The sequence below is a fragment of the Nuphar pumila genome, chromosome 16 (assembly GCF_984573655.1).
Source record: "Nuphar pumila chromosome 16, dmNupPumi1.hap1.1, whole genome shotgun sequence".
Classification (NCBI taxonomy): domain Eukaryota; kingdom Viridiplantae; phylum Streptophyta; class Magnoliopsida; order Nymphaeales; family Nymphaeaceae; genus Nuphar; species Nuphar pumila.
In genome coordinates, this window is record NC_143264.1 from 29,138,169 (window position 1) to 29,154,729 (window position 16,561).

A 16,561-nucleotide genomic window follows, 5' to 3' on the forward strand; every position below is an offset into this window, starting at 1 on the left:
TAAGAGAAAGTCGTAAGGCTATCAAAAAGGCACATTAATTATAAGTTTTTTTGACAAACTTAGAACGCATATAAGCATGATTGAGTCACTATGATTTTTTTTGGCAGACTTAGAACACATATATGCATGATTGAATCATTATGAATTTTTTTCACACACTTAGCACACATATATGCAAAATTGAGTCATTATAAAAAAATTTTGACAGCCTTAGAACACATATCTGCAAGATTGAATCATTATGATTTTTTTTTGACAGCCTTATGACACATATATGAATGATTGAATCACAATAAATTTTTTTTGACAACCTTAGAACACTAAAATTGATTGTGAAATGATTAGAGGTGGTCCACCATAGGATCAATGATTTGTGAAATCAATTAGAGTGTTTAAAAAAACTGATTATGATAAAGAGACCCTCGTGTTAAGTTGCATACATGCCTTAAGCTGCTTATTCATACTTTTATCTTCATCTTCGTCAAAAACAACTTTTTAGAAATGGATTTGATCTCAATGTTGATCTTATCCGTTCTACAAAATCGGTGTGTTTACTATTTTGTCATCATCTCATGCTTGATCAAGAAGAGTGTAAACACCCGAATTTTGTCCTAGTAGTCTTGTGTCAATTGTCATATTTCAAAAAACAAGTTGACCATAGTCGTTTTCAACGTACTCTGTATTTTCATTATATTTTGCATATAAAACAACATCCTAAAGGTTTTACTCCAAAAGAATGATGAATATCTTTCAAACATGAAAAAAAAGAAGTCATTTAGATGTCTAAGAACAAAGTTATAACCAAAACAAGTCGGTTTGACTACCTAAAAAACTTGTTTTACGGTAAATTTGACTTTAGTTTTGATTTTGACATTCAAAATTTTCAAATTTGTTTCTTTGTTGTAATTTAAACTAAACGCATTAAACCATACATCAAAAGCATGCATGATTAGAAAGATGTAGTCAAAACAAGTTTTGTTAGTCGAGTCCAATCATGTCCATCTGGGATTGTAGGAGTGAAGTGTTGAGCTGATATAATTTAAAGAAGAAAAGAGTCTGGGCCAAAGCAATAAAAGTACCTATTTTTCATGTTTCTCGGATTACACAATCGGATTAGCAAATAAAAGTGCTAATGCTACGACCATGCCGTAAAGTGTTAAAGCTTCCATAAAAGCAAGATTAAGCAATAAAGTACCTCGTATTTTCTCCTCTGCTTCTGGTCGACTTGCGATACCTTCTACGGCTTGGCCCGTAGGAGTACCTTGACTCATGCAACAAAAAATAGGAGATTCATATTAAGCTCCTCACAACAAAAAAATTAAGAAATGGCTAATGATATAATTAAATAAACAAATGAATTATTATATATTACTTAATTAGTCTGTTTAATTAATGTTATTTATATAATTATGATATTAATTAGTTGCATTACTTAGTATTTCATATTCCATCACTAAGATCCATCCAACTAAACTATGAACTCCCAACCTAATTTGAGAAGGGATGATATTTGATATTACTGAATCATCGGAACTACTTCAATATCTCGTTTTTATTCCCTATTCGAGTTTTTTGTAAATCCATATAATATAGTTTTTCTATTTCTTTGCTCCAAACCTTTACGTTCTTCTCTCCATCTTCTTTAAACGCATTCATAGGCTTGTCTTACTATTCAATTCACATATACAGTCACAGACAGAAAAGGAAGGGCTCATATCGTAATCCATTTAGAGAAAGTGGAATCTATACCTATATAAAGTCGGTAGTAATATAGGGAATGTAATAATACATGGGTAGTCCATATATAACAATTGTAGCTATGCTATCTAGCTCAACCCATGTACCTACTTGATTTTTACTAGTCTTTATCATTATCTGACAAGGATCCAGACGAAGAGATTCATCATAGTCAATCATCACATATCAAGATTTAATGATTGATTGATTCAATTGCAATTTATTCCAAATTTGGTTAATTGTTGAATAGAATGGAATGAAATAGCAGTGGTTTCTCAAAACATAGTTCCAATTGTTTTGTCGCATGCCCCAACAGAATAACAATTATTGCCACAATTATGAATCATCGCAATTGACTCAGAAAATAAAGGAGATTTATGACATGAATTGGACAAAGAGGATCTTAGGAAAAGCGATTCTGAAAATTAAAGCATTGTTTTATTATTTATTTGGATGAAAAGCTAGTCAATGATGCCCTTCCATGGCTACTAATTGTACTAAAGAAACAAGAATAAGAATTACTAATTCATCGGACAATATATTCCTAAAAATTAAAAAATTACGTGATAAAGGTTTTGTGCAATCTTCTAAGACCTTAATTGGTAAAAGTATTGGAGTCGGTTGATTACATTTACCGAAATAACCCACTGACATGAGTAAAGCTAAACTAACAATAGTATTTATGTCATTCGTAGGTGCAACTCTCATGAGATAACTGTATGATTCTCAAAGGTAAAAGCACACCTAACCAGTTAGAAACAAAGACAAATAGGAATGAAGTTCAAATAAAAGAACCCAATTACCTTATTCTTCTCCATTTTGAGTTTTGCCTACGTCAAAATAGTTTGTGTATTCTTAACGGCTATAGAGGGCGAATCTAATATGATAGCAATTACTACCCAAGAAGTTATAAGTACTTGGGCATGCACTTGGAAACCTCCTATTTGCCAATAGAAATGTTACCTACTTCCACACATAATATTTCGCATAACCCTTTAGTGTGTTGATCAAAGATGGTAGAACATTCGTAGTACCCTCTTATAGAAATGGAACTTAAGAAGGAATTACTTTGATCAACCATTGCTTTTTCTACTCTGCAAACTAACTTAATCGTATATTTGGGGTACTAAATTAAAAAATGAATTAAACATGTAATATATCACACATCGTAAATTTTTTCGTTTATGTCACTTTGCGCACTAAATCCTTGAATTTATCCATATTCCATAAAAGAGCTGAATGAAACCAAAGTTTCTTGTTCGATTTTGAGTTAAGGATGTTAAAAATGATGAATCGATGTCGACTATCACCCAAGCCTTCAAAGTTAAGATGTGGGTTCGAGTCCCTTTATCTGCTCTATATGAATCATAATACATACATCATTGGATCCTCCTATAATTTCTGGATCATCCAAGAGATATTCAAGGTCAACCAATATGGACAAGAAATGTAAATTTGAAATCAACCTTTAGGGTCTAGGTCGACCTTAGTTTTGATTTTGACATTCAAATTTGCCAAATTTGTTTTCTTACTATAATTCAAACTAAGCGCATTAAACCATACCTCAAAAGGATGCATGATTAGAAAGATATGGCCAAAACAAGTTAACTTGTTAGTGCATTCCAAGCATGTCTAGGATTTTAAGAGTGAAGTGTTGAGTTGATATAGTTCAAAGAAGAGAAGAGGCAAGGCCAAAGCAATAAAAGTATGTATTTTCACATTTTCACGTTTCTAGGATGGATTAGCAAATAAAGATGCTAATGCGACGACCATGCCATAAATTGTTAAAGCTTCCATAGACACATTAAGCAAGAACGTACCTTGTATTTGACTAGCGATGCCTTCTTCGGCATGGCCGACAGCAGTATCTTGATCGACTCTTGGTCCAATAGATGCAAGTTCTATGGCCAATATAGCAGCAATCTAGAAGGAGTCATGTTACGTCGCATGCCCCAAACGAGTAACAATTATTACCCCATTTATGAATCGTTGTAATTGGCTGAGAAAATAAAGCAGATGTATGACATGAATAGGACAAAGGGGATCTTAGGAAAAATTTGGAAATCCTCCTTTTTTTTACAATTCTGTAGTGTAATACGTAATATATTAAATATTAATATCGTACATAAATTTCTCTTGCTCTTGTTTTCTTCATACACCTACATACATATAGTAAATAAACATATTTATATCAATCATGTTTACCAAGCTGGTATCTTGAGCTACGCATGAATTAATTATTACAATAAGATACATGGACTTTCTTAATTTTGAATTTAAATTAATTCAAAAAGAAAAAACAACTATTTTATAATTAAAGCTTTATTTTTGTTATTTATTTGGATGAAAAGCTACTCAATGATGACCTTCGGCTAAGTGTACTAAAGAAACAACAACAACAATTACCAATTCATCGCCCAATATATTCCTGAAAACTCGAAAACTAAGTGACAAAGGTTTTGTGAAATCTTCTAAGAAATTAATTGGTAAAAGTATTGGGGTTTGTTTAATCTATTTACCGAAATAACCCAATCCCTTTTTACTAAGGCCTACATAGAAATGTGCCACTGACATGAGTAAAGCTAAAGCAATAGTAGTATTTATATCATTCGTAGGTGCAACTAACTCCCCATGAAGTAACTGTTTGATTCTCCAAGGAAAAGCACACCTAACCAGTTAGAAACGAAAACAAATCAGAATAGAGTTACAATAAAAGGAACCTGTGGACTATTCTTCTCCATTTTGAGTTTTGTTCACATCTTGAATAAAATCAACAACATATTAGAAGAAATTCTCGCCGTGAGTCCGAATAGTTTGTGGATTTTGAAGGGCTATAATGGCTGGACCTAATAAGATAACAATTACAACCCAATAAGTTATAAGTACTTAGGCATGCTCTTGGAAACCCCCTATTTGCCAATAAGAATGTTACCTACTTTCGCACCGAATATTTCGCATAACCCTTTTGCGTGTTGATCGAACATGGTAGAACATTCGTAGTATCGTCTGATAGAAATGGAAGTTAAGAAGGAATTATTTTGGATTCAACCATTTTTGTTTCTACTCTCCTACTAATTTAATCATATATTTTGGGTACTAAAATAATTAATGAATTAACCACGTAATAATATATCATACATCATAAATTTTTTTGATTAGGTCACTTCGCGCCCTAAATCCAAGAAGCTATCCATATTCCAAAAATGAGCCGAATGAAACCATTTCATATTCGGTTTTGAAAAATAAACTTTAAGAATGATGAATCGACGTCGACTATAACCCTATCCTTCCAAGCTAAGGATGCAGGTTCAAGTCCCTTTATCTGCTCAATATGAATCATAATACATACATCATTGGACGTACTAAGATTTCTAGATCATGCAAGAGATATTCAAGGTCAACCAATATGGACTAGAAATCTAAATTTGAAACCAACCTTAAGGGTCCAGGTCAACCCATCACTGGGGGCTTAAAAAATGCCCAAGCTCATTTGGTTATGGATTCAAAAGGCAAATTGGATATGATTAACATTGATTGTGAAATTATTAGAGGTGGTCCAGCATGGAATCAATGATTTGTGAAATCAATTAGAGTGTTTAAAAGCTGATTATGATAGAGAGACCCTCGTGTTAAGTTGCATACATGCTTTAAGCTACTTATTCATACTTTCATCTTCATCTTTGTCAAAAACAACTTTTTAGAAATGGATTTGATCTCAATTTTAATCTTTTCCATTTGAATTTAAATCAATTAAAAAAGAAAAAGGGACTCTTTGAAATTCAAAGCATTATTTTATTATTTATTTGATGGAAAACTACTTAATGATGACCTTCCACGGATACACCTATATAATCCACAATAAAGGTTGCAAAAATCAGAGCCTGAATACCGCTTATGAATAATCCAATGAACATCACATGTATAGGAATCACTAAGTGTTGAGTTGATATAATTTAAAGAAGAGAAGAGGCAGCGCCAAAGCAATAAAAGTAGTTATTTTTCACATTTTTAGGATTATACAGAGGGATTAGCAAATAAAAGTCCTAATGCGACGACTAGGCCATAAATTGTTAAAGCTTCCATAAAACCAAGATTAAGCAATTATTTTACCTTTTGCTTTTGGTTGACTAGCGATACCTTCTACGGCTTGGCCCGGAGTAGTATCTTGAACGACTCTTGGACTAATAGAAGAAAGTTCTATGGCCAATCTAGCAACATTCTAGAAGCAGTCCTGTTGTTACGTCACACGCCCCAAACGAGTAAGAATTATTACCCCAATTATGAATCGTCGTAATTGACTGGGAAAATAAAGGAGATGTATGACATAAATAGGACAAAGGGGACTTTACGAAAAGTGACTGAAAATTAAAGCATTATTTTATTATTTATTTGGATGAAAAGCTACTCAATGATGACCTTCCATGACTAAGAGTGCTAAAGAAACAAGAACAACAATTACTAATTCATCGGCCAATATATTCCTGAAAAGTCGAAAACTAAGTGCTAATGGCTTTGTGAAGTCTTTTAAGACATTAATTGGTGAAAGTATTGGAGTTAGTTGAATATATTTACCAAAATAACCCAGTCCCTTTCTAGAAAGTCCTGAAAGAAATGTGCCACAGACATGAGTAAAGCTAAATCAACAATAGTATTTATATCATTCGTAGGTGCAACTAACTCCCCATGAGGTAACTGTTTGATTCTCCAAGTAAAAAGCGCACCTGACCAGTTAGAAACGAAAAAAAATAGGAATAGAGTTCCAATAAAAGGAACCAAAGGACCATATTCTTCTCCATTTTTAGTTTTACTCACGTCTTGAATGAAATCAAGAACATATCGGAAGAAATTGTCTGTGGGTCAGAATAGTCTGTGGATTATGAACGGCTATACCAACTGAACCTAATAAGATTGCAATTACGACCCGAGAAGTTATAAGTACTTGGGCATGCGCTTGGAAACCTCCACACTGAATATCTCGCATAATCCTTTATAGTGTATTGATCGAACATGGTTGAACCTTCGTAGTACCCTCTGACAAAAATGGAACTTAAGAAGGAATTATTTTGATTCAACCATTTCTTTTTCTACCACATAATATAATCATATATTTTGGGTACTAAAATAATTAATGAATTAACCTCATAATATAACACACATTATAAATTTTTTCGATTAGGTCATTTCATGCCCTAAATCCAGGAAGTTATCCATATTCCATAAACGAGCCGAATGAAACCTAAGTTTCATGTTCGGTTTTGAATTATAGACGTTAAAAATGATGAATCGACGTCGACTATAGCCCTAGCCTTCAAAGCTAACGATGCGGGTTTGAGTCCCTTTATCCGCTCGATATGAATCATAATGCATACATCATTGGATCCTACTAAGATTTCTTTATCATCCAAGAGATATTCAAGGTCAACCAATTGAACCAGAAATCTAAATTTGAACTCAACCTTTAGGGTCCAGGTCGACCCATCACTAGGGGCTTAAATAATGCCCAAGGTCAGCTGGTCCTTGAGTGAAAAGGCAATTTGGATAAGATTAACATTGATTGTGAAATGATTAGAGGTGGTCCAACATTTGTCAAATCAATTAGAGTGTTTAAAAACCGATTATGATAGAGAGACCCTCGTGTTAAGTTGATGTATTTGATCTCAATGTTAATCTTATGCATTCTACAAAATCAGTGTGTCTACTTTTTTGTTATCTTCACATGCTTGATAACAAAGAGATACAATTTGTAAACACCCCAACTTTGGCCTTGTAGTCTCGTGTCAATGGTCATATTTCAAAAAACAAGTTGCCCGGAGTCATTTTCGACATACTCTCTTTATTCACTATATTTTTTAATATAAAACAACATCTGAAAGGATTTTATCCAAAATAATGATGAATATCTTTCAAAAATAAAAAAAACAAGTCATTTTGATGTCTATGCACAAAGTTATAACCAAAACAAGTCGGTTTGACAGCTTAAAAACTTGTTTTTAGGAAAATTTTACTTCAATTTTTATTTTGACATTCAAATTGGCCAAATTTGTTTTTTACTATAATTTAAACTAAACTCATTAAACCATACATCAAAAGCATGCATGATTAAAATAAGATGGTCAAAACCAGTTAGCTTGTTAGTGCACTCCAATCATGTCTCTCTAGAATTGTAGGAGTGAAGTGTTGAGTTGATATAATTTAAAGAAGACAAGAGGCAGGGCCAAATCAATAAAAGTACATATTTTATCACGCTTTCATGTTTATCGGATTACGCAAAGGGATTAGCAAATAAAAGTGCTAATACCAGGAACATAAATTGTTAAAGCTTCGATGAGTACCCTGACTCAAGCAGCAGAAATTAGGGGATTCATATTAAGCTCCTCACAACAAAAAAATGAAGAATGGTTAATAATATAATCAAATAAACAAATGAATTATTATATATTACTTAATTAGTGTGCTTAATTAATGTTATTTATATATTTATAATATTAATTAGTTGCATTACTTATTATTTCATATTCCATCACTAAAATCCATCCAACTAAACTAAGAGCTCCGAACCTAATTTGCGAAGGGATGATATTTGATATTATTGAATCATCAGAACTACTACAATATCTCATTTTTATTCCCTGCTCAACTTTTTGTAAATCTAAATAATATCCAAACCCATTCTTCTCTCCTTCATCTTCTTTAAATGCATTCATAGGCTTCACTTTGTATTCAATCCACATATACAGTCACAGACAGAAAAAGAAGGGCTTATATCGTAATCTATACGGGGAAGGTGGAATCTATACCTATATAAAGTCACTAGTAATATAGGGAATGACATAATATACATGGGTAGTCTATATATAACTATTGAATATCAACTATCACATATGCATGTGTTTCTTTAATATAAACAATCATCATCTTATTTCTATTTAATGGAATGGGACCCTGGAATCATTCTTCTAAGCATACAGCGGATTTCACGTATAATATGTAGCTATGCTATCTAGCTCGACCCACGTAACCTACTTGATTTTACTTGCCTTTATCATTATCACACAAGGATTCAAACGAAGAGATTCATCAAAGTGAATCATCATATATCTAGATTTGATGATTTGATTTATTTAATTGCAATTAATTATAATTTTGGTTAATTGTTGAATAGAATATAATAGAATGAATTGAAATAGCAGCGGTTTCATAGAACATAGTTCTTGTTGTTTTGTTGCACGACCCGAACGAGTCACAATTATTACCCCAATTATGAATCGTCGTAATTGACTGGGAAAATAAAGATGTATGACATGAATAGGACAAAAGGGGATCATAACAAAAATTCTGAATTTCCTCTTTTTTTTACAATTCTGTAGTGTAATACAGAATATAACAAATATTAATATTGTACTTATATTTCTCTTGCTATTGTTTTCTTCCAACACTATATCATACATATCGTAAATAAATACATTTATATTAATCATGTTCCATAAGCAGGTAAAGCTACAATGTACAAAAGAAACAAGAACAAAAATTACTAATTCATCGGCCAATATATTCCTGAAAAGTCGAAAACTAAGTGATAATGGTTTTGTGAAATCTTCTAACACATTAATTGGTAAAAGTATTGGAGTTGGTTGAATCTATTTACCGAAATAACCCAGTCCCTTTTTAGTAAGGCCTGCAAAGAAATGTGCCACTCGCATGGGTAAGCTAAAGCAACAGTTGTATTTATATCTTTCGTAGGTGCAACTAACTCCCCATGAGGTAACTGTTTGATTCTTCAATGTAAAATTGCACCTGACCAGTTAGAAATGAAAACAAATAGGAATAGAGTTCCAATAAAAGGAACCCAATGACCATATTCTTCTCCATTTTGAGTTTTGCTCACGTCTTGAATGAAATTAAGAACATATCAGAAGATATTTTGGCTGTCTGTCAAAATAGTTTGTTTATTCTGAGCGGCTATAGCGAGTGAATCTAATAAGATACCAATTACGACCCAAAAAAGTTGTAAGTACTTAGGCAAGCACTTGGAAACCTCCTATTTTCCAATAGAAATGTTGCCTACCTCCACACCGAATATCTTGCATAATCCTTTAGCTACAATTGTTATATATAGACTACCCATGTATTATTACATTCCCTATATGACTACCGACTTTATATAGGTATAGATTCCCAAATGGATTACGATATGAGCCCTTCCTTTTCTGTCTGTGACTGTATATGTGAATTGAATAGTAAGACAAGCCTATGAATGCGTTTAAAGAAGATAGAGAGAAGAATGTAAAGGTTTGGAGCAAAGAAACAGAAAAACTATATTATATGGATTTACAAAAAACTCGAATAGGGAATAAAAACGAGATATTGAAGTAGTTCTGATGATTCAGTAATATCAAATATCATACCTTCTCAAAATAGTTTGGGAGTTCATAGTTTAGTTGGATGGATCTTAGTGATGGAATATGAAATACTAAGTAATGCAACTAATTAATATCATAATTATATAAATAACATTAATTAAACACACTAATTAAGTAATATATAATAATTCATTTGTTTATTTAATTATATCATTAGCCATTTCTTAATTTTTTTGTTGTGAGGAGCTTAATATGAATCTCCTATTTTTTGTTGCTTGAGTCAGGGTACTCCTGCGGGCCAAGCCGTAGAAGGTATCGCAAGTCGACCAGAAGCAGAGGAGAAAATACGAGGTACTTTATTGCTTAATCTTGCTTTTATGGAAGCCTTAACACTTTACGGCATGGTCGTAGCATTAGCACTTTTATTTGCTAATCCGATTGTGTAATCCGAGAAACATGAAAAATCAGTACTTTTATTGCTTTGGCCCAGCCTCTTTTCTTCTTTGAATTATATCAGCTCAACACTTCACTCCTGCAATCCCAGACAGACATGATTGGACTCGACTAACAAAACTTGTTTTGACTGCATCTTTCTAATCATGCATGCTTTTGATGTATGGTTTAATGCATTTAGTTTAAATTACAGCAAAGAAACAAATTTAAAAATTTTGAATGTCAAAATCAAAAGTAAAGTCAAATTTACCGTAAAACAAGTTTTTTAGGTAGTCAAACCGACTTGTTTTGGTTATAACTTTGTTCTTAGACTTCTAAATGACTTTTTTTTCATGTTTGAAAGATATTCATCATTCTTTTGGACTAAAACCTTTAGGATGTTGTTTTATATGCAAAATATAATGAAAATAGAGAGTACGTCGAAAACGACTATGGTCAACTTGTTTTTTGAAATATGACAATTGACACAAGACTACTAGGACAAAATTCGGGTGTTTACATATTGTATCTCTTCGTGATCAAGCATGAGATGATGACAAAATAGTAAACACACCGATTTTGTAAAACAAATAAGATGAACACTGAGATCAAATCCATTTCTAAAAAGTTGTTTTTGACGAAGATGAAAATGAAATTATGAATAAGCAGCTTAAAACATATATGCAACATAACACAAGGGTCTCTCTATCATAATCAGTTTTTCAACACTCTAATTGATTTCACAAATCATTGATCCTATGGTGGACCACCTCTAATCATTTCACAATCAATTTTAATCTTATCCAAATTGCCTTTTGACTCCAGCACCGGCTGACCTTGGGCATTTTTTAAGCCCATAGTGAGGGTCGATGCGGACCCTAAAGGTTGGTTTCAAATTTAGATTTCCGTTATTTTGGTTGACCTTGAATATCTCTTGGATGATCTATAAATCCTAAGAGGATCCAATGATGTATGTATTATGATTCATATCAAGCAGATAAAGTGACTCGTTGTCGATTCATCATTTTTAACATGATATATTACGCGGTTAATTCATCAATTATTTTAGTACCCAAAATATATGATTAAATTATGCACTAGAGTAGAAAAAGAAATGGTTGAATCTAAATAATTCCTTCTTAAGTTCCATTTTTTAAGAGGGTACTACGAATGTTCTAGCATGTTCAATCAACACACTAAAATTCTCGCCGTGAGTCAGAATAGTTTGTGTATTCTGAAGAGCTATATTGGCTGAACCTAATAAGATAGCAATTACAACCCAATAAGTTATAAGTACTTGGTCATGCTCTTGGAAACCCCCTATTTGCCAATAGAAATGTTACCTACTTTCGCACCGAATATTTTGCATAACCCTTTTGCGTGTTGAGCGAACATGGTAGAACATTCGTAGTACCGTCCGACAGAAATTGAAGCTATGAAGGAATTATTTTTATTCAACCATTTCTGTTTCTACTCTCCTACTTAATTTAACCATATATTCTGGGTACTAAATTAATTAAAGAATTAACGACGTAATATATCACACATCGTAAATTTTTTAATTTGTCACTTTGCACCCTAAATCCTTGAATTTATCCATAATCCATGAAGGAGCCGAAAGAAACCAAAGTTTCATGTTCGGTTTTGAATTATGGAAATTAAAAATGATAAATCGACGGCGACTATAACCCTAGCCTTCCAAGTTCGGGCGTGGGTTCAAGCCCGTTTACGCGCTTGATATGAATCATAATACCTAAAAATTGAGTATGAGGTGGTCCACCCTAGGATCAATGATTTGTGAAATCAATTGCAATATCTAAAAACTGATTATGAGGCATCATAGAGAGACCACCAAGTTAAGTTGAGTACATGCTTTAAGCTGCTTATTCATACTTTTACCTTCATCGTAGTAAAAAAGAACTTCTTAGAAATGGATTTGATCTCATTGTTAATTTTATCCATTCTACAAAATCGGTGTCTACGTGTTGGTTATTAACGAAGCATCACATGCTGGATAACAAAGAGACAGTATGTAAACACCCCAATTGTGGCCTAGTAGTCTTGTGTCAATGCTCAAATTTCAAATTACATGTTGCCCAGAGTCATTTTCGACATAGTCTGCATTTTCACGATATTTTTTGCATATAAAACAACATCCTTAAAGTTTTTGTCCAAAAGAATGATGAATATTGTAACGCCCCGGATTTTCAAAACAAAGCTAAGTTAAAATTTTCATTGATTTCTTTTTATTTTTTCTTTTTTTTTTTTTTTTGCAGCGGAATTTAGAAAAGCTTTTAGCAGCGGAATAAGACGATAATGAGTCGTCGGTTTTAGAAAACTCCGAGCACGTTGCAGGTATGTGGCCAAGCAACTCATTGACCACCAAAGTGTTCCATTTCATCGAAAGCACATGTTTATTACAACACTACTGCTTAGAAAAGCAGTGAAGGTTCAATAAAAAGGAAGCAGTACAACTCTGTCTAGAGAAACCCTGGAACTTGATGCCGCCTTGCTCCGCATATCGCCACGCAGGTTCAACACCTGAAATCCCCATTAAACGGGGTCAGAACCACTGATGGTCTGGTAAGTAGGCAAACACCTATCTATTAAACTCAAGTAAATGCATAGACCACTCAGGGTCGCAGTTCGTAATACGACGCTCAAGCCTCCATGACTTAGCGTACATCGCAAAACCCTCATCAGGGCTATGAGTTGAACATCCACGCAAGTCGTCATGACTTCGCATAAGCCTCTTCAGGGCTGTGAGTTAGAATAACCTCTTAAGTCTCTACGACTTAGCCTTGACTTCCTCAGAGTCACGAATGGATGTCTAGCTCAAGCCTTTATGCTTAGCACATCCGTATCCTACGAATCTAAGGACAGCTCTCCGAGTTTCACTTAGTCGTGCGGATATCAATGGGGTTCTTTCCCAATCGGTCCAGTAGTATACCGACCATGACACCTTTACAAAGGTTATGCAGGACTGACTCAACAACGTCATCCACTCATACATTCAAAGTTGCGTTGTACCTAAGCTAATGCTTTGTTTCGATAATTGCACCTCCCCCTGGGCTTAGGGGACTCATATCTGGGCGACAACGCGACGATCTGGGGGTTGATTATTCTATGTATTTTAGATACCCCAGAGGCCTGTTGACCCCATCCCCCTAGTAGGACGGTACAACATACCGGAAGAGATCCTTACTAGGTATCCGAATGCATTCTGCTACTGCAGTAGTTGGGTTCAATCCTTAGATATTTAAGGATAACCACGACCTCCATACCTCTGAGTGACGAAGGCCATCAATGAACTCTATCAGGTTCGGGTGAAATATATGTCACTCAAGGCTGCGCCATCACCGTCTTCCTCGGTGAGAAATTCTGAAAGGGGCCTGCCGGTCTTACAATTACTTGACGAACATTACATGCCTATAGGGCAGCCTTTGAGAAGTATGTACCCGACCCCAATCAACCACACAGTTTTCACCGTGGAACAAAGGTTTTATTCATATGCATGCTTAACTCTGCTCTCGGCACTTCGGCCTTGACGAGCACTTCACCTCTTTTGGTGGAAACAACACACTCCGGCTCAGCGGCCCTTACGAGTCTGGTTGTCTGATAATTCTCAATGAGCATGCACATGACTCGATCTCTACGGATCGGCTACTCGGCGTATTTTTACGCAACGAGCTCAGGACCTCGTCAAGGCGCTACCACTACTTTGGCGCAACGGCTCTTACAAGTATGATGCCCTTGCAGGTGTCAGGGAGACGAGTCATTCTGACATCGTTCCAACAAAGGACATCATTGTGCCACTTAACTGGTTTTGGCAGCTCTTCTGCCAACCATTCTGTCAACACCTTCTCTGCTCTACCGGCAGTGGTGCGACGAACCTTTCTACATTGTAGAAGGCGTTCCATAACTGGGTAGCACTTCTGCTACGTTCTTTCTGAGCCATTCTTAGCTCCTTCAGGAATTTTAGCAGCACTTCCTCTCTTTTACGGAGAAAGCGTGCGTTTCTTTTATCCGTTTCAGCGGCATCTCCCCTCTTTGGTGGGAAATCGCTACGCTTAACTCGGGAAATGGATGCGCACCGTTGTGCGTACTTTGCATCCATCAAGGTTGCAGGAACCTTGGGCCATAGCCAGGCCATACGTAATTGATTTAGTCTTTACGTAAAGAGCATTTTGCCAAAAGGCGAAGCCTTTCCAATAGGGGCTTCATTCGTCAAGCAGAATCTTGTACGAGGAGCGGTAAGGGAATCGCATGGGCGATTTTGGAGTTGATCTCCGTTTGAACGCTCACTTACGCGCCATATATGTAATATAAGCAGAAGCCTGTGCTTTATACAGCGGCGGCGTAAAGGAAATGCATATACTATTGTTCAGGGTGTGTAACTGAACGAAATATTCTACATATATAACAAAACAGGAGCCTTGGCATCGTTCGACGCGACGGCGTAAGTAAATACATTGCAGAAAGCAGGAGCCTTGGCATCGTTCGACGCGACGGCGTAAGTAAATGCATAATCGGAAGTGCAGTAATCGGAAGTACAGAAAGCAGGGAGCCTTGGCATCATACGACGCGACGACAAAGGTAAATTACATGGCCTGTGCGATATAAGACGCGTCTGCAGTATCAGCAGATATACACCTAGATCTGTATCCAACGATAGTTACGATGCGAGCGAGTGAACACCGAAGTGTCCTAGAGGGCTCAACCAAGAACTAGGGTGAGATACTATTTTGAAGAACGCATATACTGCGTATTCGAACATATATATCCGACGATAGTTACGAGGCGAGCGCGTGAACACCGAAGTGTCCTAGAGGGCTCAACCAAGAACTAAAGCAATATACTACTTCAGAAAGTATATGCTATATACAAACAATCAAATACTTGAGAGAGATGGTTTAATGAAGCGAACTTACTTCGAATCGTGGAAGAAACGGCTCCGGGTTGCTTCTTCGGCTTCGAGCCTTCCTTCGAGAGGTCAGACTAAGTCAGATGAAGCTGACTTAGTTGAGAAAGAGGTAGAGTAGGTTAAGCTACTCAACCTAAGTGGTTTGAACCAAACAGGGTTCGATCCAAGTCAACTGGGTTCAGCAGGTTCGAACTCAGCTCAAGTAGGCTAAGTCTGGGTTCAGAAATCCAAACCGGAATCTGGACCAAAAAGGACTTTGACTTTGACTTTAAACCCAACTAGGTTCAAGTCAAGTCAACTGGGTTTGGACCAGGTCAAGTGGGTTCAGACCCAGGTCAGGTGGGTTAGGACCAGGTCAGGCAGGCTCAGGCTAAGTCAGGCAGGCTCAGACCAGGTCAGGTGGGCTAGGCTAGGTAGGGGAGGTTTGGAAAAGGAGGAGAGAGAGAGGGGTTGGCGATTTTTAAAGAGAGGGGGGCTCCTTTATTTATAGATTCTGAAACTTGGGCCCCAAGTTTCAGAATCTCCTCTTTACCCCTTGGCTTTTCAGAAATCCCTTCCATGGAAGGTGCTGGAAGGAGCTGGAAGGCTCTGGAAGGTGCTGGAATATTCTAGAATCTTCTAGAATATTTTCTGAGAAATATTTCTGTGGGTCCCACCCATATTTCTGTGGGTCCCGCAAGAATTTCGGGTTTTCGGCGATTTTTTTCCGAAAAATTCTGAGTACGCCATTATCTTCGTATTGATGCAACTAAGAAAGTTGGCTCGCAGGAATCCTTTGATTTTATTCAGGTAGGAAGTTATGGCTTCCAGTGTGTTTGAGCATATATTCGTGAAGATACGAATATCCTAAGTATATTTGGATTGCAGGAATCAGTTTGATTCGCTTTACGATAAAAACACTATTTTTCACTGGAAAAATGCCTCAGGAATTTATTCAGAGTTATCTGAAAAATTGCGGGTCTTACATCATTACCCCCTTAAAGGAATTTCGTCCGCGAAATTCAGTTAAGAGTACTAAGTGCGTAACTCGGGATATTTCTCCCATATGTTAGATTCATAATTTTATTCACTTAGTTCAACATCGTATTCATTTCAATCATAACCTCAT